Genomic DNA, 22318 nt, shown 5'->3' with positions numbered 1-22318 from the left:
AAATAGTTATTTAGAGTATTTTTCATATGATTATAGATAACTTTAATTTCTTCATCTGAAAACTGTTTCTTCATATCCATTGACCTTTTATCAACTGGGAAATGACTTTTTTTTTTAAAAAAATTGACTCAGGGCTCTAAATTTGAGAAATGATGCCTTTATCAGAAACACTGACTATAAAAATTATTTTCATATTTTTGTTTTCCTTTTAATCTTGGTTGCAAGACCTTTTGTTTTTGCTTGTGCAAAACTTTTTAATTTAATATAATCAAAATTTCCCATTTTGTATTTTATAATATTTTCTATCTTTTGTTAAGGTTATAAATTTTTCCCTTCTTCATAGCTCTGACAGGTAAACTATTCCTTACTCTCTTAATTTTCTTATGGTATCACTATTTATGTCCAAATCTGGTACCCATTTGGAGCTTATGTTGTTATAGAGTATTAGATGTTAGACTATGTCTATTTTTCAATTTTCTCAGCAGTTTTTGTCAAAAGTGAGTTCTTATTCTCAAAGCTAGAGTCTTTGATTTCATCAAGCAGCAAATTGCTATAGTCATTTACAACTGTTTCTTTTGTACTTAATCTATTCCAGTGATAGATCACTCTTTTTCTTAGCCAGTACCAATAGTTTTGTTGATTGTTGTTTTATAATATTTAGATCTGATACACCTAGGACACCTTTCTTTACCATTTTTTTCATTAATTCCCTTGATGTTCTTGACCTTTTGTCCTTCCAAGTAAATTTCATTATTAGTTTTTCTAGTTCTATAAAATAATTTATTTGGTAGTTCGATTGATATGGCATTGAACAAATAAACTGATTTAGGTAGAATTGTCATTTCTATTATTAGCTTGGCCTACCCATGAGCAACTGATATTTTTAACTCTGACTTATTTGTTTGAAAAGTGTTTTGTAATTGTGTTCATATAGTTCTTGTGGTTTTTTGGCAGGTAGTTTACCAAATTATATTGTCTACAGGTATTTTAAATAGAATTTCTCTATCCCTTGCTGTTGGGTTTCATTAGTAATATAAAGAAAGCTGATGATTTAAGTGAGTTTATTTTATTCCTACAAAATATATACACTTTGCTGAAGTAGTTGATTCTTTCAAAAAAATTTTTTATTTGATTCTGTCAGATTCTCAATGCCATCATATCATCTGCAAAGAGTGAGAGTTTTGTTTTCTCATTACCTATTCTAATTCCTTCAATTTCTTTTTCTTCTCATTGCTAAAGCTAACATTTCTAGTACAATATTGAACAATAGTGCTGTCAGTAGGGATCCTTGTTTCACTCTTGTTCTTACAAGGAATATTTCTAGTATATTAAATATTGCTGATGGTTTTAGAAACTGCTTAAAATTTTAAGGAAAACTCAAATTATTTCTTTTTTCCATTTTTATTAAAGATATTATTTGAGTTTTACAATTTTCCCCCAATCTTGCTTCCCTCCCCCCACCCCCACCCCACAGATAGCACTCAGTCAGTCTTTAGTTTGTTTCTATGTTGTACCTTGATTCAAATTGGGTGTGATGAGAGAGAAATCATATCCTTAAAGAGAACAGAATTCTCAGAGGTAACCAGATCAAACAATAAGACAACTGGTTTTTTTTCCAAATTAAAGGGAATAGTCCTTGTACTTTGATCAAACTCCACAGCCCCTCATCTGGATACAGATGGCACTCTCCTTTGCAGACAGCCCAAAATTGTTCCCAATTGTTGCACTGATGGAATGAGCAAGTCCTTCAAGGTTGAACATCACTCCCATGTTGCTGTTAGGGTGTACAGTGTTTTTCTGGTTCTGCTCATCTCACTCAGCATCAGTTCATGCAAATCCCTCCAGGTTTCCCTGAAATCCCATCCCTCCTGGATTCTAATAGAACAATAGTGTTCCATGACATACATATACCACAGTTTGCTAAACCATTCCCCAATTGAAGGACATTTACTGGATTTCCAATGCTTTGCCACCACAAACAGGGCTGCTATAAATATTTTTGTACAAGTAATTTTTTTTACCCTTTTTCCTCATCTCTTCAGGGTATAGACCCAGTAGTAGTATTGCTGGGTCAAAGGGTATGCACATTTTTGTTGCCCTTTGGGCATAGTTCCAAATAGCTCTCCAGAAGGGTTGGATGAGTTCACAGCTCCACCAACAGTGTGATAGTGTCCCAGATTTCCCACATCCCTTCCAACAATGATCAATATCCTTCCTGGTCATACTGGCCATTCTGAGAGGTGTGAGGTGGTACCTCAGAGAAGCTTTAATTTGCATTTTTCTAATAATTAATGAATTAGAGCATTTTTTCATATGGCTATGGATTGCTTTGCTCTCCTCATCTGTAAATTGCCTTTGCATATCCTTTGACCATTTGTCAATTGGGGAATGGCTTTTTGTTTTAAAAATATGTCTCAGTTCTCTGTATATTTTAGAAATGAGTCCTTTGTCAGAATCATTAGTTGTAAAGATTGTTTCCCAATTTACTACTTTTCTTTTGATCTTAATTACATTGGTTTTATCTGTGCAAAAACTTTTTAATTTAATGTAATCGAAATCATCTAATTGGTTTTTAGTGATGGTCTCCAAATCTTGCTTAGTCATAAACTGTTCCCCTTTCCATAGATCTGATAGGTAGACTAGTCCTTGATCTTCTTATTTGCTTATAGTATTGTTTTTTATGTCTATGTCCTGTAACCATTTGGATCTTATCTTGGTAAAGGGTGTGAGGTGTTGGTCTAATCTAAGTTTCTTCCATACTAACTTCCAATTATCCCAGCAGTTTTTATCAAAGAGGTAGTTTTTATCCCTGACTCTTTGGGTTTATCAAACAGCAGATTACTATAATCCTCTCCTGCTTTTACACCTAGTCTATTCCACTGGTCCACCACTCTATTTCTTAGCCAATACCAAACAGTTTTGATGACTGATGCTTTATAATATAATTTTAGATAGGGTAGTGCTAAGCCACCTTCATTTGCATTTTTTTCATTAAGCTCCTGGCAATTCTTGACTTTTTATTTCTCCATATGAATTTACTTACAATTTTTTCTAACTCATTAAAGTAATTTTTTGGAATTTTCATTGGTAGGGCACTAAACAGATAGTTTAGTTTTGGTAGAATTGTCATTTTTATTGTATTAGCTCTGCCTATCCATGAGCAGTTGATATTTGCCCAGTTATTTAAATCTGATTTAATTTGTGTGAGAAGTGTTTTATAATTGTTTTCAAAAAGATTCTGAGTCTGTCTTGGCAAATATACTCCCAAGTATTTTACACTGTCTGAGGTTACTTTGAATGGGATTTCTCTTTCTAGCTCTTCCTGCTGTTTCTTGCTAGTCATATATAGGAAAGTTGAAGATTTATGGGGGTTTATTTTATAACTTGCAACTTTGCTAAAATTGCTAATTGTTTCCAGTAGTTTTTTAGATGATTTCTTGGGATTCTCTAGGTAGACCATCATGTCATCTGTGAATAGTGAGAGTTTTGTCTCTTCCTTCCCAATTCTAATTCCTTTAATTTCTTTTTCTTCTCTAATTGCTGATGCTAACATTTCTACTACAATATTGAATAGTAGTGGTGATAATGGGCACCCTTGTTTGACCCCTGATCTTATTGGGAATGCTTCTAGCCTCTCCCCATTGAGTATAATGCTTGTTGATGGTTTCAGATAGATACTGCTAATTATTTTAAGGAACAGTCCATTTATTCCTACACTCTCTAGTGTTTTTAATAGGAATGGATGCTATATCTTGTCAAAAGCTTTTTCAGCATCTATTGATATGATCATACGGTTTCTGATAGGTTTGTTATTGATATAATTGAGTATACTATCAGTGAAAAACTCAAATTATTTCAAAGCTTTCCAGTGGTTTTTAATAGTAATGGTTGTTGAATTTTGTGAAAAGCTGTTTTTCCATATGTATTAAGATAGTCATATGATTTCTATTAGTTTTTTTATTGATATGGTTAGCTATACTGATAATTTTTTTTTAATATTGAGCCATCTACATATCTACATTCCCGGTCAGATGTGAGGTGGTGTCTCACCTGGTCAGAGTATTATGTCCTCTAGTAAATTGCTGCACTATCTTTGCTAATATTTTACTTAAAATTTTTGCATCAATATTCATTAGGGAAATTTTTTATAATTAACTTTCTCTGCTTTTGCTTCTTCATGGATTATATATCAGCGCCATATTTGGGTCCTGAAAGGAATTTGGCAATATTCCCTCTTCACCTATTTTTCCCAATACTTTACATAGAATTGGAATTAATTGTTTTTTTAAATATTGTATAGAATTCACTTTTAAATCAGGCCTTGGAGATTTCTTAAAAGGATGGTGTTTTCAATTTCTTTTTCTAAATTGAAACTGTTTAAATATTTTATTTCCTCTTCTGTTAGTCTGGGCAGTTTGTATTTTTGTAAATATTCGTTTTTACTTATAGTGTCCATTTTACTTAGATTGCCAGATTTATATGAATACAGTTGGATAAAGTAGATTGAAATTACTTATTTTAATTAACTCTTCATTGGTGGTGAATTCACCTTTTTCATTTTTGATATTGGTAATTTGGTTTTCTTTTTTTTAAAAAAAATAATTAAAGGTTCATGTATTTTCCCCTACAAAACCAGTTCTTAATTTTCTTACATTCAATTTTTATTAATCTCTCCATTGATTTTTCAGAATTTCTAATTTGGTGTTTAACTGTGAATTTAAGGTTTTCAATAGCTTTTTAAAATGCTTGCCTAATTCAGTGATCTCCTCTTTATTTTTTCATATAAACATTTAGTAATATAAAATTTCCTTAAAGAATTCCTTTGACTGCATCTAATAAACTTTGGTATGTTGCCTCATTATTGTCATTTTCATGGATGAAATGTTTGATTGCTTGTATGATTTGTTGTTTGATCAATTCATTGTTTAAAATGAGGCTATTTTGTTTCCACTTAGTTTTTTTGTTTGTTTACAAAGCTTTTTATTACATTTAATTTTTATTATATTTTGATCTTAAAATGCTGTATTTCATATTTCTGATTTTTTTTCATTTGATTGAGTTTTTCATGCTCTAAGGTCCATTTTTGTGTAGATGCCATGTACCACTAAGAAGAACTTTTAATCCTTTCTAGTGCCATTCAGTTTTCTCCAGAGGTCTATCATATCTAAATTTTAAAAACTTCTATTCACTTAACTACTTTCTTGTTTAGTTTGTGAGAAGGGGAGGTTGAGGTGCTTCCCTACTATAGTTTTGCTGTCTGTGTCTTCCTGTAACTCACTTAATTTCTCCTCTAAGAATTTGTATGCTAAACACGTGTTATTCATATACGTAGTATTGCAATTTTCTAATAATAGTATTGTATATTATCTAATGTACCTTTTAGCAAAATATAGTTTCCTTCATTCTTTCTTTTTTTTTTTTTTTAGATTTTTGCAAGGCAAATGGGGTTAAGTGGCTTGCCCAAGGCCACACAGCTAGGTAATTATTGTCTGAGACCGGATTTGAATCCAGGTACTCCTGACTCCAGGGCCAATGCTTTATCCACTGCGCCACCTAGCCACCCCCTTCATTATTTCTTAATTAGACTAATATTTGCTTTTGCTTTGTCTAAGATCGAGATTGCTACCACTTTTTTTAACCTCAGTTGAAGCATAATATATTCTGTTCCAGTCTTTTACCTTTACTCTGTAGGTGTCTCTCTCCTTCAAATGTGTTTTTTTAAAAAACATATTGTAGTATTCTGGTTTTTTAATTCACTCTGCTATCTGTTTCTATTTTATGGAAGAGTTCATCCCATTCACCATTCACAATTATGATTACTAATTGTGTGTCCCTCTAACCTAGTTTCTCCCTGATTATGCTGTTTTTTCTCCTTGCACCCTTTACTTTCTCACCAGTGGTTTGCTTCTTACCAACACATTCCTTAATGTGCCCTCCCTTCTATCAGCCTGCCTTTTCTTTCCCCTTCCTCCTTTCTCCTTCCTCCTCCTACTTTTGTGTTTCTTCTGTCAGACCCTCTTTTCCTTTTGTTTCCTTTTTCCTTTTCTACTTCTCTACAGAGCAAGCTAAATTTCTGTACCCCACTGAATGAGTATGATATTCCTTCTTTCAGTGAAATCTAATGAGAGAAAGGATTACCCAATGCTCACCCTTTCCCTTCTTTCTCTCTTGTGTAACACATCTGTTCAACCTCTTCATATGATAGAATTTGCTCTATTCTACCTTGTTTCCTCTTAATGCAACTCTGCTTTTCACCCCTTAATTTCATATGAGCACATCAAAATGAACATATCCACACCTTCTGTCTATGTATAACTTCTCTTAAGGACATATAGTTCTCAAGGGCTTCAAGCATCATATTCCCAATTAAGAATATAAACAGTTTAATCTTGTTAATGATGTTTAATCATAGTTTTTTCTTTTGTGTTTAACCTTTTATGCTTCTCTTGAGTCTTGTATTTGAAGATCTAATTTTCTCTTCATCTCAGTTTTTTTCATCAGAAAAGTTTAAAAGTCCCCTATTTCATTTCTATCTTTTCCCCCTAAAGGATTACACACAATTTTACTGGGTAGTTAATTCTTGGTTGTTATTCAAACTTCTTTGCCTTTTGGAATATCATATTCCACGTCCTTGAATCCCTTAAAGTAGAAGTTGTTAAGTCCAGTGTAATTCTGATTGTGACACCTTGATATTTAAATTGTTTTTCCTTACAGCCTTGTAGTATTTTCTCCTTGACCTGAAAATTCTGGAATTTGACTATAATATTCCTTGGAGTTTTTATTTTGGGATCTGTTTCAGGAGATGATCAGTTGATTCTTTCAATGACTTTTTACCCTCTGGTTCTAGGATATCAGGGCAGTTTTCTTTGATTATTTCTTGAAAGATCCTAACTGGGTTCCTTTTTTGAAAATAGCTTTCAGGTAATCCAATAACTCTTAAATTATCTCTTCTGGATCTATTTTGCAAGTCAATATCTTTTCCATTGAGTTATTTTATGCTTTCTTTTATATTTTATGGTTTTGATTTTGTTTGACTGATTCTTGATGTCTTATAGAATCTTTTTCTTTCACTAACCCAACCCTTATTTTTAAGCAATTATTTTCTTCAGTTAGCTTTTGTACCTCTTTTGCTATTCATTTATATTTTTTTGGTTTATTTCTTTTATATTATTTCAATAATCTTGTTGTGACAGTAAACAATAAATGTCTACACCCCCCAAAAAGATGAGAAACCTTGAAAATAGTGAAAGAGAAAAAAATGTACTTCAGTCTGTTTTCATATTCCAATTGTTCTGTTTCTGGGATGAATTGCTTTCTTTATCATGAGTCCACCAAAGAAGTTGCTTTGATAATTTTCCCACAGTTGCTATCACTAGTTGCATTTCCCTCCACTCTATTCCTTCTGACTCTCATTTAATCTATTCTAACTCTCTTTTCACCCTGTCCATCTTCAGAAGTGTGTTGTATATAAGTACCCTCTCCCACAATCTTCCCTCTCTTCTATCACTTAGTCTACCCTTCCCTCCCTCTGTTCCCCCTAATCCCATCCCTTTCCTCTCATTTTCTCTAGAGTAAGAAAGACTTCTATACCATATTAAGTATATATATTTCCTTTCTGATGAGAATGAAGGTTCACTCATTCCCCCTCACCTTCCCCCATTCCACTCCATTGAAAAAACTTTTTCTTGACTCTTATGTGAAGTATCTTAACCCCTTCTTCCTCTCCTTTCCCTTGTTCCCAGTACTTTCCTTTATCACACGTTGACTCCATCTTTTCACTATATTATGCCATTACATTAAGTTCCTTTCTGTGTCTCGTCTATATATGCTCCTTCTGTCTGTTCTTATAAATGAGAAATTTCATATGAGTTGTCAGTATATTCTGCCCATGAATACAAACAGTTCAATAGCATTAAGTTCCTCATAGTTAGTCCTTCTCGTCTGCCCTCTCTATGCTTGACCTGAGTCCTGTACTTGGAGATCAAACTTTCTGTTCAGCTCTGGTTATTTCAATAGGAAATTCTGAAAGTCCTCTGTTTCATTGAAAATCCATCTTTTCCCCTGAAAGAAATGTTCACTTTGATTAAGTTGTTGATTCTGGGTTGTAAACCAAGATCTTTTGCTTTCTGGAATACCATATTCCAAGCCCTATGAGCCCTTAATGTAGATGCTGCCATATCCTGTGTAATCCTGATGAAAGTAGTTGAATTGTTTGTTTCCTGGCAGCTTTTAGTATTTTTTCCTTTGATTTGGGAGTTTTGGATTTTGTCTATAATACTCCAGGGAGTTTTTCTATTGGGATCTCTTTCAAGAGGTGATTGGTGAATTCCCTCAATTTCTACTTTAGCCTCTGCTTCTAGGATCTCAGGGCAATTGCAGAAGTCTAGGCTCTTTTACTGGTTATAATTTTTATATTATAATTTTTAAATTATTTCTCCTGGATCTGTTTTTGAGGTGGGTTTTTTCCAATGAGATATTTCACATTATCTTCAAATTTGGGTCTTTTTGGGGGGGAATAGTTTTATTTCTTCTTGATTTCTTGAAAAATCATTGACTTCCTTTAGTTCCATTCTGCATTTGAAGGAGTTATTTTCTTCAGAGAATTTTTTAATCTCCTTTTCCAGCTGACCAGTTCTTCTTTTTAAGGCATGCTTTTCCTCATATGCCTTTTGGCTGCTTTTTCTATTTGGCTTAAACTGGTTTTTAACATGTTATTTTCTTCAGTATTTTTTTGTATTTCTTTCACCAAACTTCTGATTTGGTTTTCATGATTCATCTGCATCACTCTCATTTCTCCTCCCATTTTTCCTCTTTCTCTCTCCTTTAATTGCTTTTCAAAGTCTTTTTGGAGCTCATCCATAGCCTGAGCCCATTTTCTATTTCTCTTGGAGGTTTTGGGTACAGAAACTTCGATTTTGTCATCTTTGGAATCTTTCATGGGACCAAAATAATTTTTCTTTTGTTTGCTCATTTACTCAGCCTGTGATTGATTTATTGCACTTCCAAAGCTTTGATGGATTTTGGAGACAACCCATAGGGACCTTAATCCCTCAAGGTCTTATGAGAGGTTTTGACTGCTCTCTTGCCTGTGCTTTGGTATGTACATGACAACATGACCTCCCCTCTGCTCTGGAGCTGTAAGGAGAGTCCCTGATTGGCTATGGTGGTATGGGAACCCAAACTGAAACCTGGATTTCAGTGTAGGCAAACAGCTGAGTCCTGTCCCAGGGAGAACAGAGAGAGATCTCTTCAGTATCCCCTGACCCCCTTACTGTCTGTGGGCTGCTCTCTGGAGGAGCAGGCTGGCTTCCTTGATTCCTGCTGCAGGTTCCCACAGGCCTGTTTTGAGGCAGGCACTTGCTCTGCACTCATTCTGGTGTGACAGAGTTCTCTCACCACCCCTTCAAGCTCTTCCCAGTGATCCCTAGGCCAGGAGAGGCAGAAACTGCCCCTGCCATGGACCCAGGCATCCCCAGGGGTCTAGGCACTTGGCCTAGCTCTGTTCACAGGGCTTATTCCAACCCCTGGTCCAGGTGAAACAGACCTTTCCCATGGAACTTCTGAGTTGTGTTGGACTGGGAAAATGTATCACCCAGTCTTTCTGTGGGTTCTGCCAATCTAAATTTTGACTGGAGTCATAATTTGACAGTGTTTGGGCATGTTTGGGGAATGAATTTCCTGGAATTCTTAACTTCACACCACCATCTTGGCTCCACCTCCCTCATTTTTATTTTTAAAGGTGTGTTTTCTTCAGTGAGTTTTTCTCATTTGATTCTATTTTTTAAAGACTTGCTTTCTTCAGTAATTTTTGTGCTTCCTTTCCCAAACAACTTTACCTTTTTGTCAAAATTTTGCAGTATAACTCTCATTTCCTTTCCCAAATTTTCTTCCACCCTCTTCCTTGATTTTTAAAAGTATTTATTTTTAAATTTGTTTTTAATTTATTTACACATTGCTAAAATATTTTAAGAGTTAACTACTATCCCCTCCCCCAACAAAAATATAAAACTTCATGAGAAATATAGTGAAAGAAAGAGAAAAAAACACATGTTTCAGTCTGTGTTCTGATACCATCAGCTCTGTCTCGGGTGGATCTCCTTCTTTATCATAAGGTCCATCATAGAAGTTACTTCCATATTTTTCCACAGTTGCTGTTGCTGACTGTAATTCCCTCCATCCATTCCTCCCTACTACCATCTATTATATTTTCTCTCTTCTTTCACCCTGTCCCTCTTCTAAAATGTGCTGTAGGGCAGCTGAGTGGTGTAGTGGACAGAGCACCGACCCTGGAGCCAAAAGACCACAAACCTACATCCCACTCCAGAGAACCAGAAACCACCTGACCTGACTTTCCTGGAAGGCCATCTAATCCTACCACCTTGAAAAATGTAAAAAAGAAAATGCATTATATCTGACTATCCTCTCCTATGATCTACCCTCTCCTCTATGATCCACATAACCCCTCCTCTCCCCCTGTCCACGTCTATCCCTTTTCTTCTAGATGTCTATATCCTATTGAGTGTGTATGCTGTTTCTTCTTGGAGCCATTTCTGCTGAGAATGAAGGCTCCCTCATTCCCCCTCAACTTCCTCCCTTCAATACCTTTGCAAAAGCTATTTCTTGACTCTTTTACACAAAATATCTTAGCCTATTCTATCTCTTCTTTCTCTTACTCCAGGTACATTTCCCTTTCACTCATTGACTCCATTTTTACAATATATTATACTCTCAAATTCAGCTCTCTGCTGTGTCTCATCTATAAAGTTTCTTTCTACCTGCTGTAATAAATAAGATGGTTCATATGAGTATTAGCAGCAGCATCTTTCCATGCAGGAATTCATGTAGTTCATCATCATTAAATCTCTCATAATTTACCCTTCTTGTCTACCCTCTCTATGCCTCACCTGAGTCCTGTACTTGAAAATCAAACTTTCTGTTCAGCTCTGGCTATTTTAACAGGAACATTTGAAATTCCCGTTTCATTGGAAGTCCATCTATTCCCTTGGAAGTGGATGTTCAATTTTGCTGGGCAGTTGATTTTTGAATGCATTCCAAGCTCTTTTGTCTTCCAGAATATTGCATTACAAGTCCTATGAGCCCTTAATGTAGTTGCTGCTAAGTCATGTGTAATCCTGATTGTAGCTCCATGATATTTAAATTCTGTCATTCAGGCTGCTTGTAATATTTTCTCTTTGATTTGGGAGTTCTGTAACTTAGCTATTATATTCCTAGGGGTTGTTTTCTTTGGATCTCTTTCAGTAGGAGATTAGTGCATTCTCTCAATTCATATTTTACCCCCTGTTTCTAGGATATCAGGGCAATTTTCTGTAAAAAGTCTTTAAAAATGAAGTCAAAACTCTTTTCTTGAATATGAATTTCAGGTAGCTCAATAATTTTTAAATTATCTCTCTTGGATTTGTTTTCCAGATCATTTGTTTTTTGAATGAGTTATTTCACATTTTCTTCTAGTTTTTCATTCTTTTGGTATTGAATTATTGTGTCTTGATTTCCCACAAAGACATCAACTTTAGCTCCATAGTACAATTGAACGATTTGTTTTCCTCAGAGAGCTTTCTTATCTCCTTTTCCATCTGGCCAGTTCTGCTTTTTAAAGCATTCTTCTCTTCATTAACTTTTTGAACTACTTTATCCATTTTACCTAAACGGGTTTTTAATGTTATTTTCTTCAGCATTTTTTGGATTGCCTTGACTTTGTTTTCATGTTTTTTTACTGTATCTCTTTCATTTCCCTTACCAATTTTTACTCTACTTCCCTTACATGATTTTCAAAATCATTTTTGAGCTTTGTCATAGCCTGGGCCAAACTGTAACTTTCTCATCTTCTGAGTGTATGTTTTGATCTTCCATGGGACCAAAGTAATTGTCTATGATCAGGTTTCTTTTTTTTTTCAGTTTACTCATTCCTCCAACTTGTGCCTGGTTTGGGGTGCTTCCTGAGCTTTTGACTATTATTGGAACATCCTTGCAAGGACTTCAGTTCTTTCAAGGTCTTATGGGAGGCTCTGAATAATCTCCTGCCTGTGCTCTGGTCTGTGGATGATCATAAGCACACCCCTCTGCCATTATGAGGAGGGTCCCTGCTCTATGTGGGCCCCAGACTGTGAATGGGGTGGGCAAAGTACAAGAGTCTTGTCCCAGGGACAGAGAACAGATCTTGGCAGTCTCCCTCCACTCCCTTACCTTCCTTGGGTTGAGCACTTAGGAAGCTGGTGCCTGTGGTACCTTGCTGGGCAGCTCCACAGGGCTACTTCTGTTTCCTGGGATCTGGGCTTCATGCTTGACCTGGCAGAGGTCTCTGTGCTGATCTTCCAAGTTTTCTTTGGTGTTTCCTGAGGTGGCAGGTCAGGAAGCTGCTTCTGCTGCCAGGAGCCAGGCTCCCAGGTACCCAGGGGCTGTTCTCAGAAGGTTCAAGCTCCTTTGCTCAGGTGTGCTGCCACCCCCTCCAACCCCATGAAACAGAGCCTTTCCACTATTTTCCAGGTTACCTTGGGATGGAGAATTACCTCACTGGATCTCTCAAAAAATTAGTTAAGAGACATGATTTTAAGGTTTTTGAAATATTTTGGGGAAAGCTCCTAAGAAAGGCTGTTCTCCTTCCACCCTCTTGGCTCTTCCATCTTATTGATTTTTAACATTTGCTTTTTTAATTTATTTTTTATTCTCATTTTGTACAAATTTTTTTTTACATTAATAAAATATTATTGTTTACAAGTAAACAAAATACCCCTCCCCCCATGAATATGGATAGACTTGCTTGGGCAAAAAAAGTAAAGGGGAGAGAAAAAAAATTAAAATAAAAAAATAATAGTAATAATTATAGGTATTGTTGGGGGCTGCCGACCAAGGTTGGTTGGGTAAATCCCTGCCCTCTCACTTACCTTTATCCATGGTAAGTCTTTGGTCGTCACCGGCCTCCAAAGAGGAATAACCAGACAGAGCACCCGAGGTATCGAAGTGGTGTTTATTCAAGAGTGATCACATCTCTCCCCCCCCCCCCCCCCCCCCCCCCCCCCCCCCCCCCCGGTCGTGCCACAATCTATATACCTGAGGCCACACCTCCTCCCACCCTCTAACCCAATAATACATAAGTCTTCTGAAAATCTCATTATAAGGTACTTCATACAGCCAAGCTAGCCACATCCCTTAGTCCCTCCCCCAACATCTCCCCCTTTTTGTTTAAACAATGGGAAATCCCCACGGTAGGCCTTGAAGCGCTGCGTTGCAAGCTTAGAATCTTTCGCAGGTGGCCGTGGGAGCGGGAGCATCCTGTCTTAGGTCATCTCCTCAACCCTGAACCTTACCCGTCCTAGGAACCCGACACCCTCGGGCCCTGTCTTAGGCGGCCGGGGCGGGAGAGGTTGCCCGTCATCAGACGCTCCCGTCTTATTCCCGGGGTGTCACATGTCATCCATGGAGGCAAGCCAAACCTGCGGGTCGGCTCCAGTCTCTAGGGCCATGATGGCCTTCTGGGTCAAGAGCCTATATCCATATTGTTGGTGGCGAAGTCGGTAGAGGCACCATACAAGGAAGCATATTATCAGAAGTGTCACGGCACAGGAGGCCCCAAGGCCCCCCCATGAAGCGAACCACCTACCGACTCCCGCAAACCAATTACTTAATCCCTGTTGAATGTCAAAATCAATCTGTGTATTATTGAGACTGTTAACAGCGAGCCGCAGCTCCCAAATCAGCTGATCAAAGTCATTATTCCACTCATCAGTCAGGAGGGAAGACAGGTTGTGTGACAATTCAGTGGCAAACGAGTGATTCTGATAAGGATGGGATGTCACGCAAAGCCCGGGAAAGTTGTACCTGCACCCCACAGAGAGTGCTCCCCACATATTATCCATCTGATCCTGTAATAAATCAACTCTTTGATTAAGGATCAGAATCCCTCCTCTCAACTGAGCGTTTAGAGCCATCTGTGTGTCAAGGGCAGCCGCGGTCTGATGGGACACATTAACCAAAAACGGCCGCTGTCTGGGCCTGCCCTTGCATAGCTACCACCGCTGTTGCAATCGCAGCAGTGCTGGCAGCAGCTGCAATGGCAATAGCAAGAGAAATCCCAAAGTCCCTGGGCCGTCGATAACTCCAAGGAACGGGGTTGTTCAGAGCTGGGATAGGAACAGAAGTGGGGATACGGGCAATAATAGCCCTGCTATGCCTCGTTCCGTTCCAGCATTGGCTAAGCACACAAGTCTCTTGAGCACACAAGAGGGTCCCATTAGTAGTATTGGTCAAGATGAACAAGAAAGGGGGCCATACACACACTGGGGTAGCTGGAACCGATACATTGCTCCTGGGAATGATGTGAGCAGAAGCATTCTCAGTGTAATTGACCTCACCAAATTCAACCATTCCCCCCTCTGCCACAAATGCAAGTGGATTCAGAAGGGTACAACCCCCCCCCCCCCCGTCCCACAAAGCAGCCAGTCTTTGAAGGGGTCTTCAATAAGGGTCGTACTGCCATTAAGGGTCCAGTCCAATCCTGCAAATACAAGTCCTTTTCCCCCTTCTCCTTGTAAGGGATACCCCCCAGCCATTTGGCATTGCCGCCAAGGAAATGGCGGTTCTAGCGTAACCTGGGACTCACAAGGTGGAGACCACCGCGGCATTGAGAAGTCTCTAGTGGCTGTTATATTCACTAAAGGTCGCCAGGCCGTGAGTCCTCTAACTTGTTGGCCTTTCTGTGATGATGGGGATGCTGTTTGTTGTAAAAATAAACCTACACATGGGTCAGTATCGCTCGTGTGGTACGAGATCTCATTCTGCCCCGTAAGATTGTATTGCCAATCCCAATGGAAGCACAATGTGTCTATTAATTTGAAAGCCAGGGAGGTGTTAAGAGGGGACTCTGTCTGATCGACGTACGCTGTGGGTAGCCCCTGGCTTGCGTTGGTACTTAAGAACTGGGGAAAGATTCTGGCGTTCCTGGACACGGGTAACACCGTTGGGAGGGCATGCAGTATCCCCCATACTTGTTCTTCGCTTCCAAGATCCACCCCTTGTCCCATCTGCAGGAGGGTAGCAGCCACGACGACCATCAAGGTACCTAAAAATATAAAGAAAGAGCTTCTCAACCCGTTAGTGGGGCTGGGTCATGATGAGGCAACTCTCTTACTCGATGAAGGGGAATCCATTTTTCTGGAACTCCCTGCTCATCTTTAGGATGGAAGGAGAGGCATCCTTGTTTTCTATTAACTACTCTAACAGGTCCATGCCACTTCCCTTGTCTGCTTGTCTTGGCGCGCTGACGCCCCAGTGGTTCCGGGTTCTCTTCCGGTAATCCATGGGTGGGGCGGTAGCAGCGGCGCCATCTGTTGTCCTACCACCTCCCATCTACCGGGTTTTATACCCTTATGCTGAACCCAAGGGCAAACATCCCAAATATGCTCAATGAAGACCCTGCACGTCTTCAGAGGGACTTTAAGGCCGCTCTTAGCACACAGTTTATAAAGTTGGGCGGCAACCACCCCTTTTTCCTCGGGCATAAACGCAGGGACACTTCCCTGCGCACCCATTTCACCCTCCCAGCAACTCTCTGTTACTGAGGCTGTCTGGAGAGTCTCGTAACAGACTCAGGCAGTCCCACCGAACCTCCCTTGGGGTCGGCCCTGTGTCCCTGTTCGGGCGCCAGAAAATGTTGGGGGCCGCCGACCAAGGTTGGTTGGGTAAATCCCTGCCCTCTCACTTACCTTTATCCATGGTAAGTCTTCGGTCGTCACCGGCCTCCAAAGAGGAATAACCAGACAGAGCACCCGAGGTATCGAAGTGGTGTTTATTCAAGAGTGATCACATCTCTCTCTCCCCCCCCCCCCCCCCCCCCCCCCCCCGTCGTGCCACAATCTATATACCTGAGGCCACACCTCCTCCCAGCCTCTAACCCAATAATACATAGGTCTTCTGAAAATCTCCTTATAAGGTACTTCATACAGCCAAGCTAGCCACATCCCTTAGTCCCTCCCCCAACAGGTATGGCCAGGTGGCACAATGGACAAAGCACCAGCCCTGGAGCCACGAGCACCTGAGTCCATATCCAGCCTCGTAAACCCAACAGTCACCCAGCCATGTGACATGCAAGCCACCCGATCACCACTGCCCTGCAAAAACCAAAAAGAAAAGGAAAAAAGAAAGACCCAAAATAAAATAAAATAGTAATAATAGTAGGGGTGGCTGGGTGGCAGACAGAGCATTGGCCCTTGAGCCAGGAGCACCTGGGTCCAAATATGGCCCCAGACACCCAAAGATCACCCTGCTATGTGACCCCAGGCAGGCCACCTAGGCCTACTTGCCCTGCACCCTCCCCCAAAAAATAATAACAAAACATGTGCTTCAGTCTTTGTTCCAACACCAGCAACTCTTTCACGGGGGATCACATTCTTTATGATAAGTCCATCACAAAAGCTACTTCCATATTTTCCTTCCTTTCTTATTTCTCCACTACCATGTACTATATTTTCTCTCTCCTTTCGCTCCGACTCTGCTGTAGGGTCGCTGAATGGTGCAGCAGACAGATTCCTGGTCCTGGGGCCAAGAAACCCTGAGCCCCCATACCACCCCTTAGGCCCAGAATCCACCTGGCCCTATGGTCCTGGGCAGGCCTTCCAATCCCAGTCCCTTGCAAGAAGTAAAAAAGAAAATGTATTATATCTGACCACTCTCCCCCCATGGTCCATCCTCTCCTCCTTTATTCACATCCCCACCCCTTCCCCCTGCTCCCCCCTCCTTCTTACTCCAGATGTCTATACCCCATTGAGTATATATGCTGTTTCCTCTCCTAGCCACCTCTGATGAGAGCAAAGATTCCCTCATTACCCCTTGCCTCCCCCCTTCCATATCATTGCAATAGCTCATTGTAATAAAAAAATCTTATTATGTGAAATATCTTAGACTATTCCCCCCTCTCCTTTTTCTTTCTCCTATTCCATTTCCCTTTTTTCTATTGACTCCATTTTTACACCATATTTTATCTTCAAATTCAGCTTTCTCCTGTGCTTCAACTATAAAAGCTCCCTCTACCTGCTCTATTAACTGAGAAGGTTCATATGAATTTTATCTATCATTTTTCTATACATGCAGTTCATCCACATTAAGTCCCTCATATTTCCCCCCTCTCGTCCAATCTCCATGCTTCACCTGAATCCTGTATCTGAAGATCATATCTTCTGTTCAGCTCTGGCCATTCCAAAAGGAACATTTGAAATTCCCCTGATTCATTGAAAGTCCATCTTTTTCCCTGGAAGAGGACATTCAGCCTTGCTGGGTAGTTCATTCTTGGCTACATTCTAAGCTCATTTGCCTTCCGGTATATTGTATTCCAAGCCCTATGAGCTTCCAATGTAGTTGCTGCTAAGTCCTGTGTGATCCTGACTGCAGCTCCATGATATTTGAACTTTGTCCTTCTGGCTGCTTATAATATTTTCTCTTTGACTTGGGAGTTCTGGAACTTGGCTATAATATTCCTAGGGTTTGGTTTTTTAGGATCTCTTTCTCGGGGGGGGGGGGATCGGTGGATTCTCTCCATTTCTATTTTGCCCTCTGCTTCTAGAATATCAGGGCAATTTTCCTGTAGTAATTCTTTGAAAATGATGTCAAGGCTCTTTTCCTGATCATGACTTTCAGGTATTCCAATAATTTTTAAATTATCTTTCCTAAGTCTGTTTTCCATATCAGTTGTTTTTTCAATGAGATATTTAACATTTTCTTCTAATTTTCCATTTTTTTGGCTTTGAAGTATTGATTCCTGATTTCTGTTAAATTCATCAATCTCCCTGAATTCTATTAGTCTGAAGGATTTGTTCTTAGAGAGTTTTCTTGTGTCTTTTTCCATCTGGCCAATTTTGCTTTTTAAAGCATTCTTCTCCTCAATAACTTTTTGAACTGTTTTATCCATTTGACCTAAGCTGGTTTTTAGCATGCATTTAGCATTTTTTTGCATTTCCTTGACTAAGCTGCTGACTTCATTTTCATGTTTTTCCTGCATCTCTTTCATTTCTTTTCCCAGTTTTTCTTCCAACTCCCTCATTTGATTTTCAAAGTCTTTTTTGAGCTCTGTCATAGCCTGAGCCCAATTTCTGTTTTTTCTTGGAGTCTTTAGATGCAGGAGCTTGTGCTTCCTCATCTGCAGACTGAGTATTTTGATCCTTTTTGGGCTCATTTGGAAAATATTTCTCAATAGTCTTCCTTTTGTTTCTCTGCTTGCTGATTTTCCCAGCCTGAGCCTGGTTTTGGGGTGCTTTCTGAGCTTTTGGGGCACTCCCACAAGGGTCTCAGTGTGTGAGGCTCTGTCCTCCCTCCTGGTCTGTTAATGACCATAAGCTCCCCCCTCTGCCATGGGGCCGAGGTGGGGGGGGCCTGCTGTTCTATGGGGTGGCCTAGACTGCGATCAGGATTTGAATGTGGTCAGAAACCCAAAATCCTCTTCCAGAGGCAGAGGACAGAACTCTGAAGTCTCTCTTCACTCCCCTCCCTCAGCTCAATGGACTCATGCCCTGGGGCCTCCTGCTTACCAGCTCTGCCTGCTTCTGTTTCCTTATCTGGGCGGCAGAAAAACCAAGCTGTTTGCTGTGTGCCCTGAGGGCTGGGCTCCATGGGCTAGCTCTGGCAGAGGTCCCCCGCTGTTCTCCCACTTTGTGCCCGGTGCCCCCCGGGGGGTGCAGCTCAGGAGACTCCCCTGCTGCTCTGAGCTGCGGCTCCCAGAGCCCTAGGCCTGCCTCCGGGAGGCTGAAGTTCTTTGGCTCTGGGGGGCCACCCCTCTGGCGAGCAGCCCCTCTGACCCCAGGGAGTAGAGCCTTTCTGCTCTTTTCCAGGTTCCCTTGAGTAGGAGAACTGCCTCACTTGGTCCCTTTGTGGGTTCTGTCTCTCTAAAGTTTAGTTAGAGTCCTTAGCTTATGAGTTTTATCAGAGAGCTCCTAAGACTTGATCCCTTCATGTTGCCATCTTTGCTCCGCCCCCCCCCCTCCCATTTTTAACATCTTTTTCAAATTCTTCCAAGAGGACTTTTTGTGTTTGGGGCCAATTCATATTCATTGGAAAAAATTTTCCAGAGTACTTCTAGACACTTTTAAATTCAGTAATGAAATTATTTATTTTAATTGATTAGTTTTGCACATTGCATTAGTATACAATTCACATGTAATACTCCTTGAAATCCAAATTTATTGGAGAAATAGTGGTTAGAGAGTAGGCCTTGGATTGAGGAAGATCTGTGTCTAAAACTTGCTTCTGAGTTACAGAGAAAATAGAACTTATCTTGCTAGAGGGATCTTCCTTTCTCATATAGAAATAAAATCATGGGTTCCATCCCTTTCTTGTTTAGTTGTATAAAACGTTTTGGGATGTCTTTAACTGTATATGATCAATGTGACCAATATCATATGGAGGCATTGCCTACGTGAGATAATTTAAAGAATAAATCCATAACTATGGAAACATGTAGCTCTATATATTCCACGTAGTTAAAAAAGTCTATAAATCTGATTAAGCATGATGAAGATAATGAAGATAATGATCTTACCTCTGAATTTAGCTGTGACTCTGAACCCCTGCCCCCTGCATTCTTCAGTTCATGTGAATTGGAGAGTTAAGTGATTTTGATACTGAAAAACTCAATTTAAATTTATAGCCTCTGGTAATTTCTTTTTTCCTTCCTTCCTTCCTTCCTTCCTTCCTTCCTTCCTTCCTTCCTTCCTTCCTTCCTTCCTTCCTTCCTTCCTCTCTCTCCCTCCCTCTCTCTCTCTCTGTTTGTTTGTTCATTCGTTTGTTTGTTGTTTCTCTTTTCCCTTTGTCTCTTTCCTATTACCTTTCTTTCTCCCTTCCTTCCTTTCTTTCTTCTTTTTCTTTTCTTTTCTTTTCTTTTCTCTTCTTTTCTCTTCTTTTCTTTTCTTTTCTTTTCTTTTCTTTTCTTTTCTTTTCTTTTCTTTTCTTTTCTTTTCTTTTCTTTTCTTTTCTTTTCTTTCCTTTCCTTTTCTTTTCTTTTTCCTTTTCCTTTCCTTTCCTTTCCTTTCCTTTCCTTTCCTTTCCTTTCCTTTCCTTTCCTTTCCTTTCCTTTCCTTTCCTTTCCTGTCCTTTCCTTTCCTTTCCTTTCCTGTCCTTTCCTCTTTCTTTCTTTCTTTCTTTCTTTCTTTCTTTCTTTCTTTCTTTCTTTCTTTCTTTCTTTCTTTCTTTCTTTTTCTTTTCCCCACAACTTCCTTTGCTTGTATAATGACTAAATGTAGTCCAAGCATTTGGAGTTTATAACAAGAAGGATTAGGAATGCAATCCCTAGGTTTGAATAAGGACCATGGTAGAGAGATTCAATCTCTCAGATCAGAAAGTTTGTTTAACAGATATATTAAACCAGAGTACACTACCTAGATAACTAGGAATGTTTCTGCTTGGTGTTCTAATGAGTTTGATAACTTTGGGTATTTTGGACCTTTAAAAGAGAATTATTGAATTTTTTTCTTATGGGTAATGGAAAGCATTATATTCCAGGACTCTACTGAAAGCCAGGAACTAGAAGAACAGAGGAGTTTATGCTTGGTGATAACCAGGGGACCAGTGGGGCAGCATCTGGCATAGATAATATATTCATGAGAGATAAACACCATGAAACTATCAGAGGTCAAGAGGAAGCAAGCCGATCAAGATAAGTATGATGATATTAGCAGAAGCAACTAGGGACCTCACAGCATTAGAGAAATGAATTTATTCTCCCTCCATAATCCCTGAACATACCCATGTTCTCGTCTATTCATTTTCCCTGGTCACGTGCATTTTCTATGTTTGTACTTCTCCACGTATATTCTCTATATTTTTCTATTCTTTCCATTGCTTTCATGTGTGATTGTGGAAGAATGAAAAAAACTAGTATGAATAAAATGAATAAAATGTTTCAGTTCTGTTTCTTATTGTTCATTACTATTTGATTAAATGCCAGTGATTTGAACTAATTTTGTTCTCTGGCTCATCAATGAAGAAAAACAAATTAGGGGCAGATGGAGGGGCACTGTGAGCAGTGTTTTTGTATGATGAAGTGGCAGACAGAATGCCTTGAACCTAGGATCTTTGTCTGAAGGGCAAGTTTGGAGGTGTCCAGAAGTTACAAGGGAACTGTCTATATCCTAAATTAATCACACAAGTATTAAATAATATTTGAGACAGAGCAAATATTTAATAAATGTTTTAGATTGTTAAACATTAATTGTTTTTGTTTTAAGTAGGACTGAAGAAATAGAGAAAAAAACCTAAATAACTCCTACCCTCAACAAGATACATGCTTATGTTTTATATAAGCAGAATATATACAAACAAGAAGACACAGATCCTGGGAATGGATGTGGTAAGGTCCAGGAACAACTTCTTGAAGGTACTTCATCTGAATCTTAAAGGAGGGCAAGAATTCTAAGACTAAAAAGTTAGATTGGAGCACATTTCAGGATTTGGGGTCAGCCAGGACAAAGATAGAGAGATGGAGTTTGGAGAACTGTGTGGGAGAAGCAGTAAGCACCAATATAGACATACTGAAAGATGCATGAATTAAAAACACTGGAAAGGAGTTTACATTTGATCCTAGAGATAACAGGGGGCCATAGGAGTTTATTAGGAGGTGGGAATACATCATCAGACTGTACTTTAGGAAAGTTATTTTGGCGGCTGTGTAAGAAGTGAACTAGAGGGGAGGCTAGGTGGTGCAGTGGATAGAACACTGGCCCTGGAGTCACGAGTAACTGAGTTCAAATCTGGCCTCAGAAACTTAATAATTACCTAGCTGTGTGGTGTTGGGCAAGCCACTTAGCCCCATTGCCTTGCAAAAAATATCCCAGAAAGAAAGTGAACTATAATGAAAAAACTCTTGAAACAACAATTCCAATTAGCAGGTTTTTTCCAGAGTCAAGGTGAGAGGTACTGTGGGCCTATACCTGGGTGGTGGTTATGAAAACACTTGGAGAACATAATGGGAAGGTAAGGCAAATGACTGGATATGAAGAAATAGTGAGAGTGAAGATATGATGATGACATTGAGGTTGCAAACTTATGACTGAGATGATTGCAGTGCCCTCAACAACAATAAGAAGATCTGAAGGAGAATGATTGGGAAATGGGAAAGATAATGCGTTATATTTTGGATAAGTGAAATGTAAGATATTTTTGGAACATCCAGTTCAAAATGTCTACTATATATTTGTTAATGATTTAGAATTAAAGCTACTAGGCTTGAGTACAAAAATCTATGAGTCATCTGCAAAGAGATGTTCATTGAAATTCATGACAGTTGATGAGTTTTCCAAGTGAAAGAATGTAGAGAAAGAACAAG

General features: G+C 39.2%; 1 long non-coding RNA gene across 1 annotated transcript in view; it reads left to right on the top strand.

Moving 5' to 3' along the window:
- Nucleotides 1-20531, top strand: part of LOC141498565 (uncharacterized) — a 63563-nt gene extending 43032 nt beyond the window's left edge. The window contains exon 4 of the long non-coding RNA XR_012471688.1: nucleotides 20497-20531. This is a non-coding gene — a long non-coding RNA (uncharacterized LOC141498565). The remainder of the gene's footprint in view (nucleotides 1-20496) is intronic.
- The last annotated feature ends 1787 nt before the right edge of the window (nucleotides 20532-22318 follow it).

Source organism: Macrotis lagotis, chromosome X (assembly GCF_037893015.1).
Source record: "Macrotis lagotis isolate mMagLag1 chromosome X, bilby.v1.9.chrom.fasta, whole genome shotgun sequence".
Classification (NCBI taxonomy): Eukaryota; Metazoa; Chordata; class Mammalia; order Peramelemorphia; family Peramelidae; genus Macrotis; species Macrotis lagotis.
Note: the sequence above shows the minus strand (reverse complement) of the source record. Positions and strands in the feature narration are given on the sequence as shown.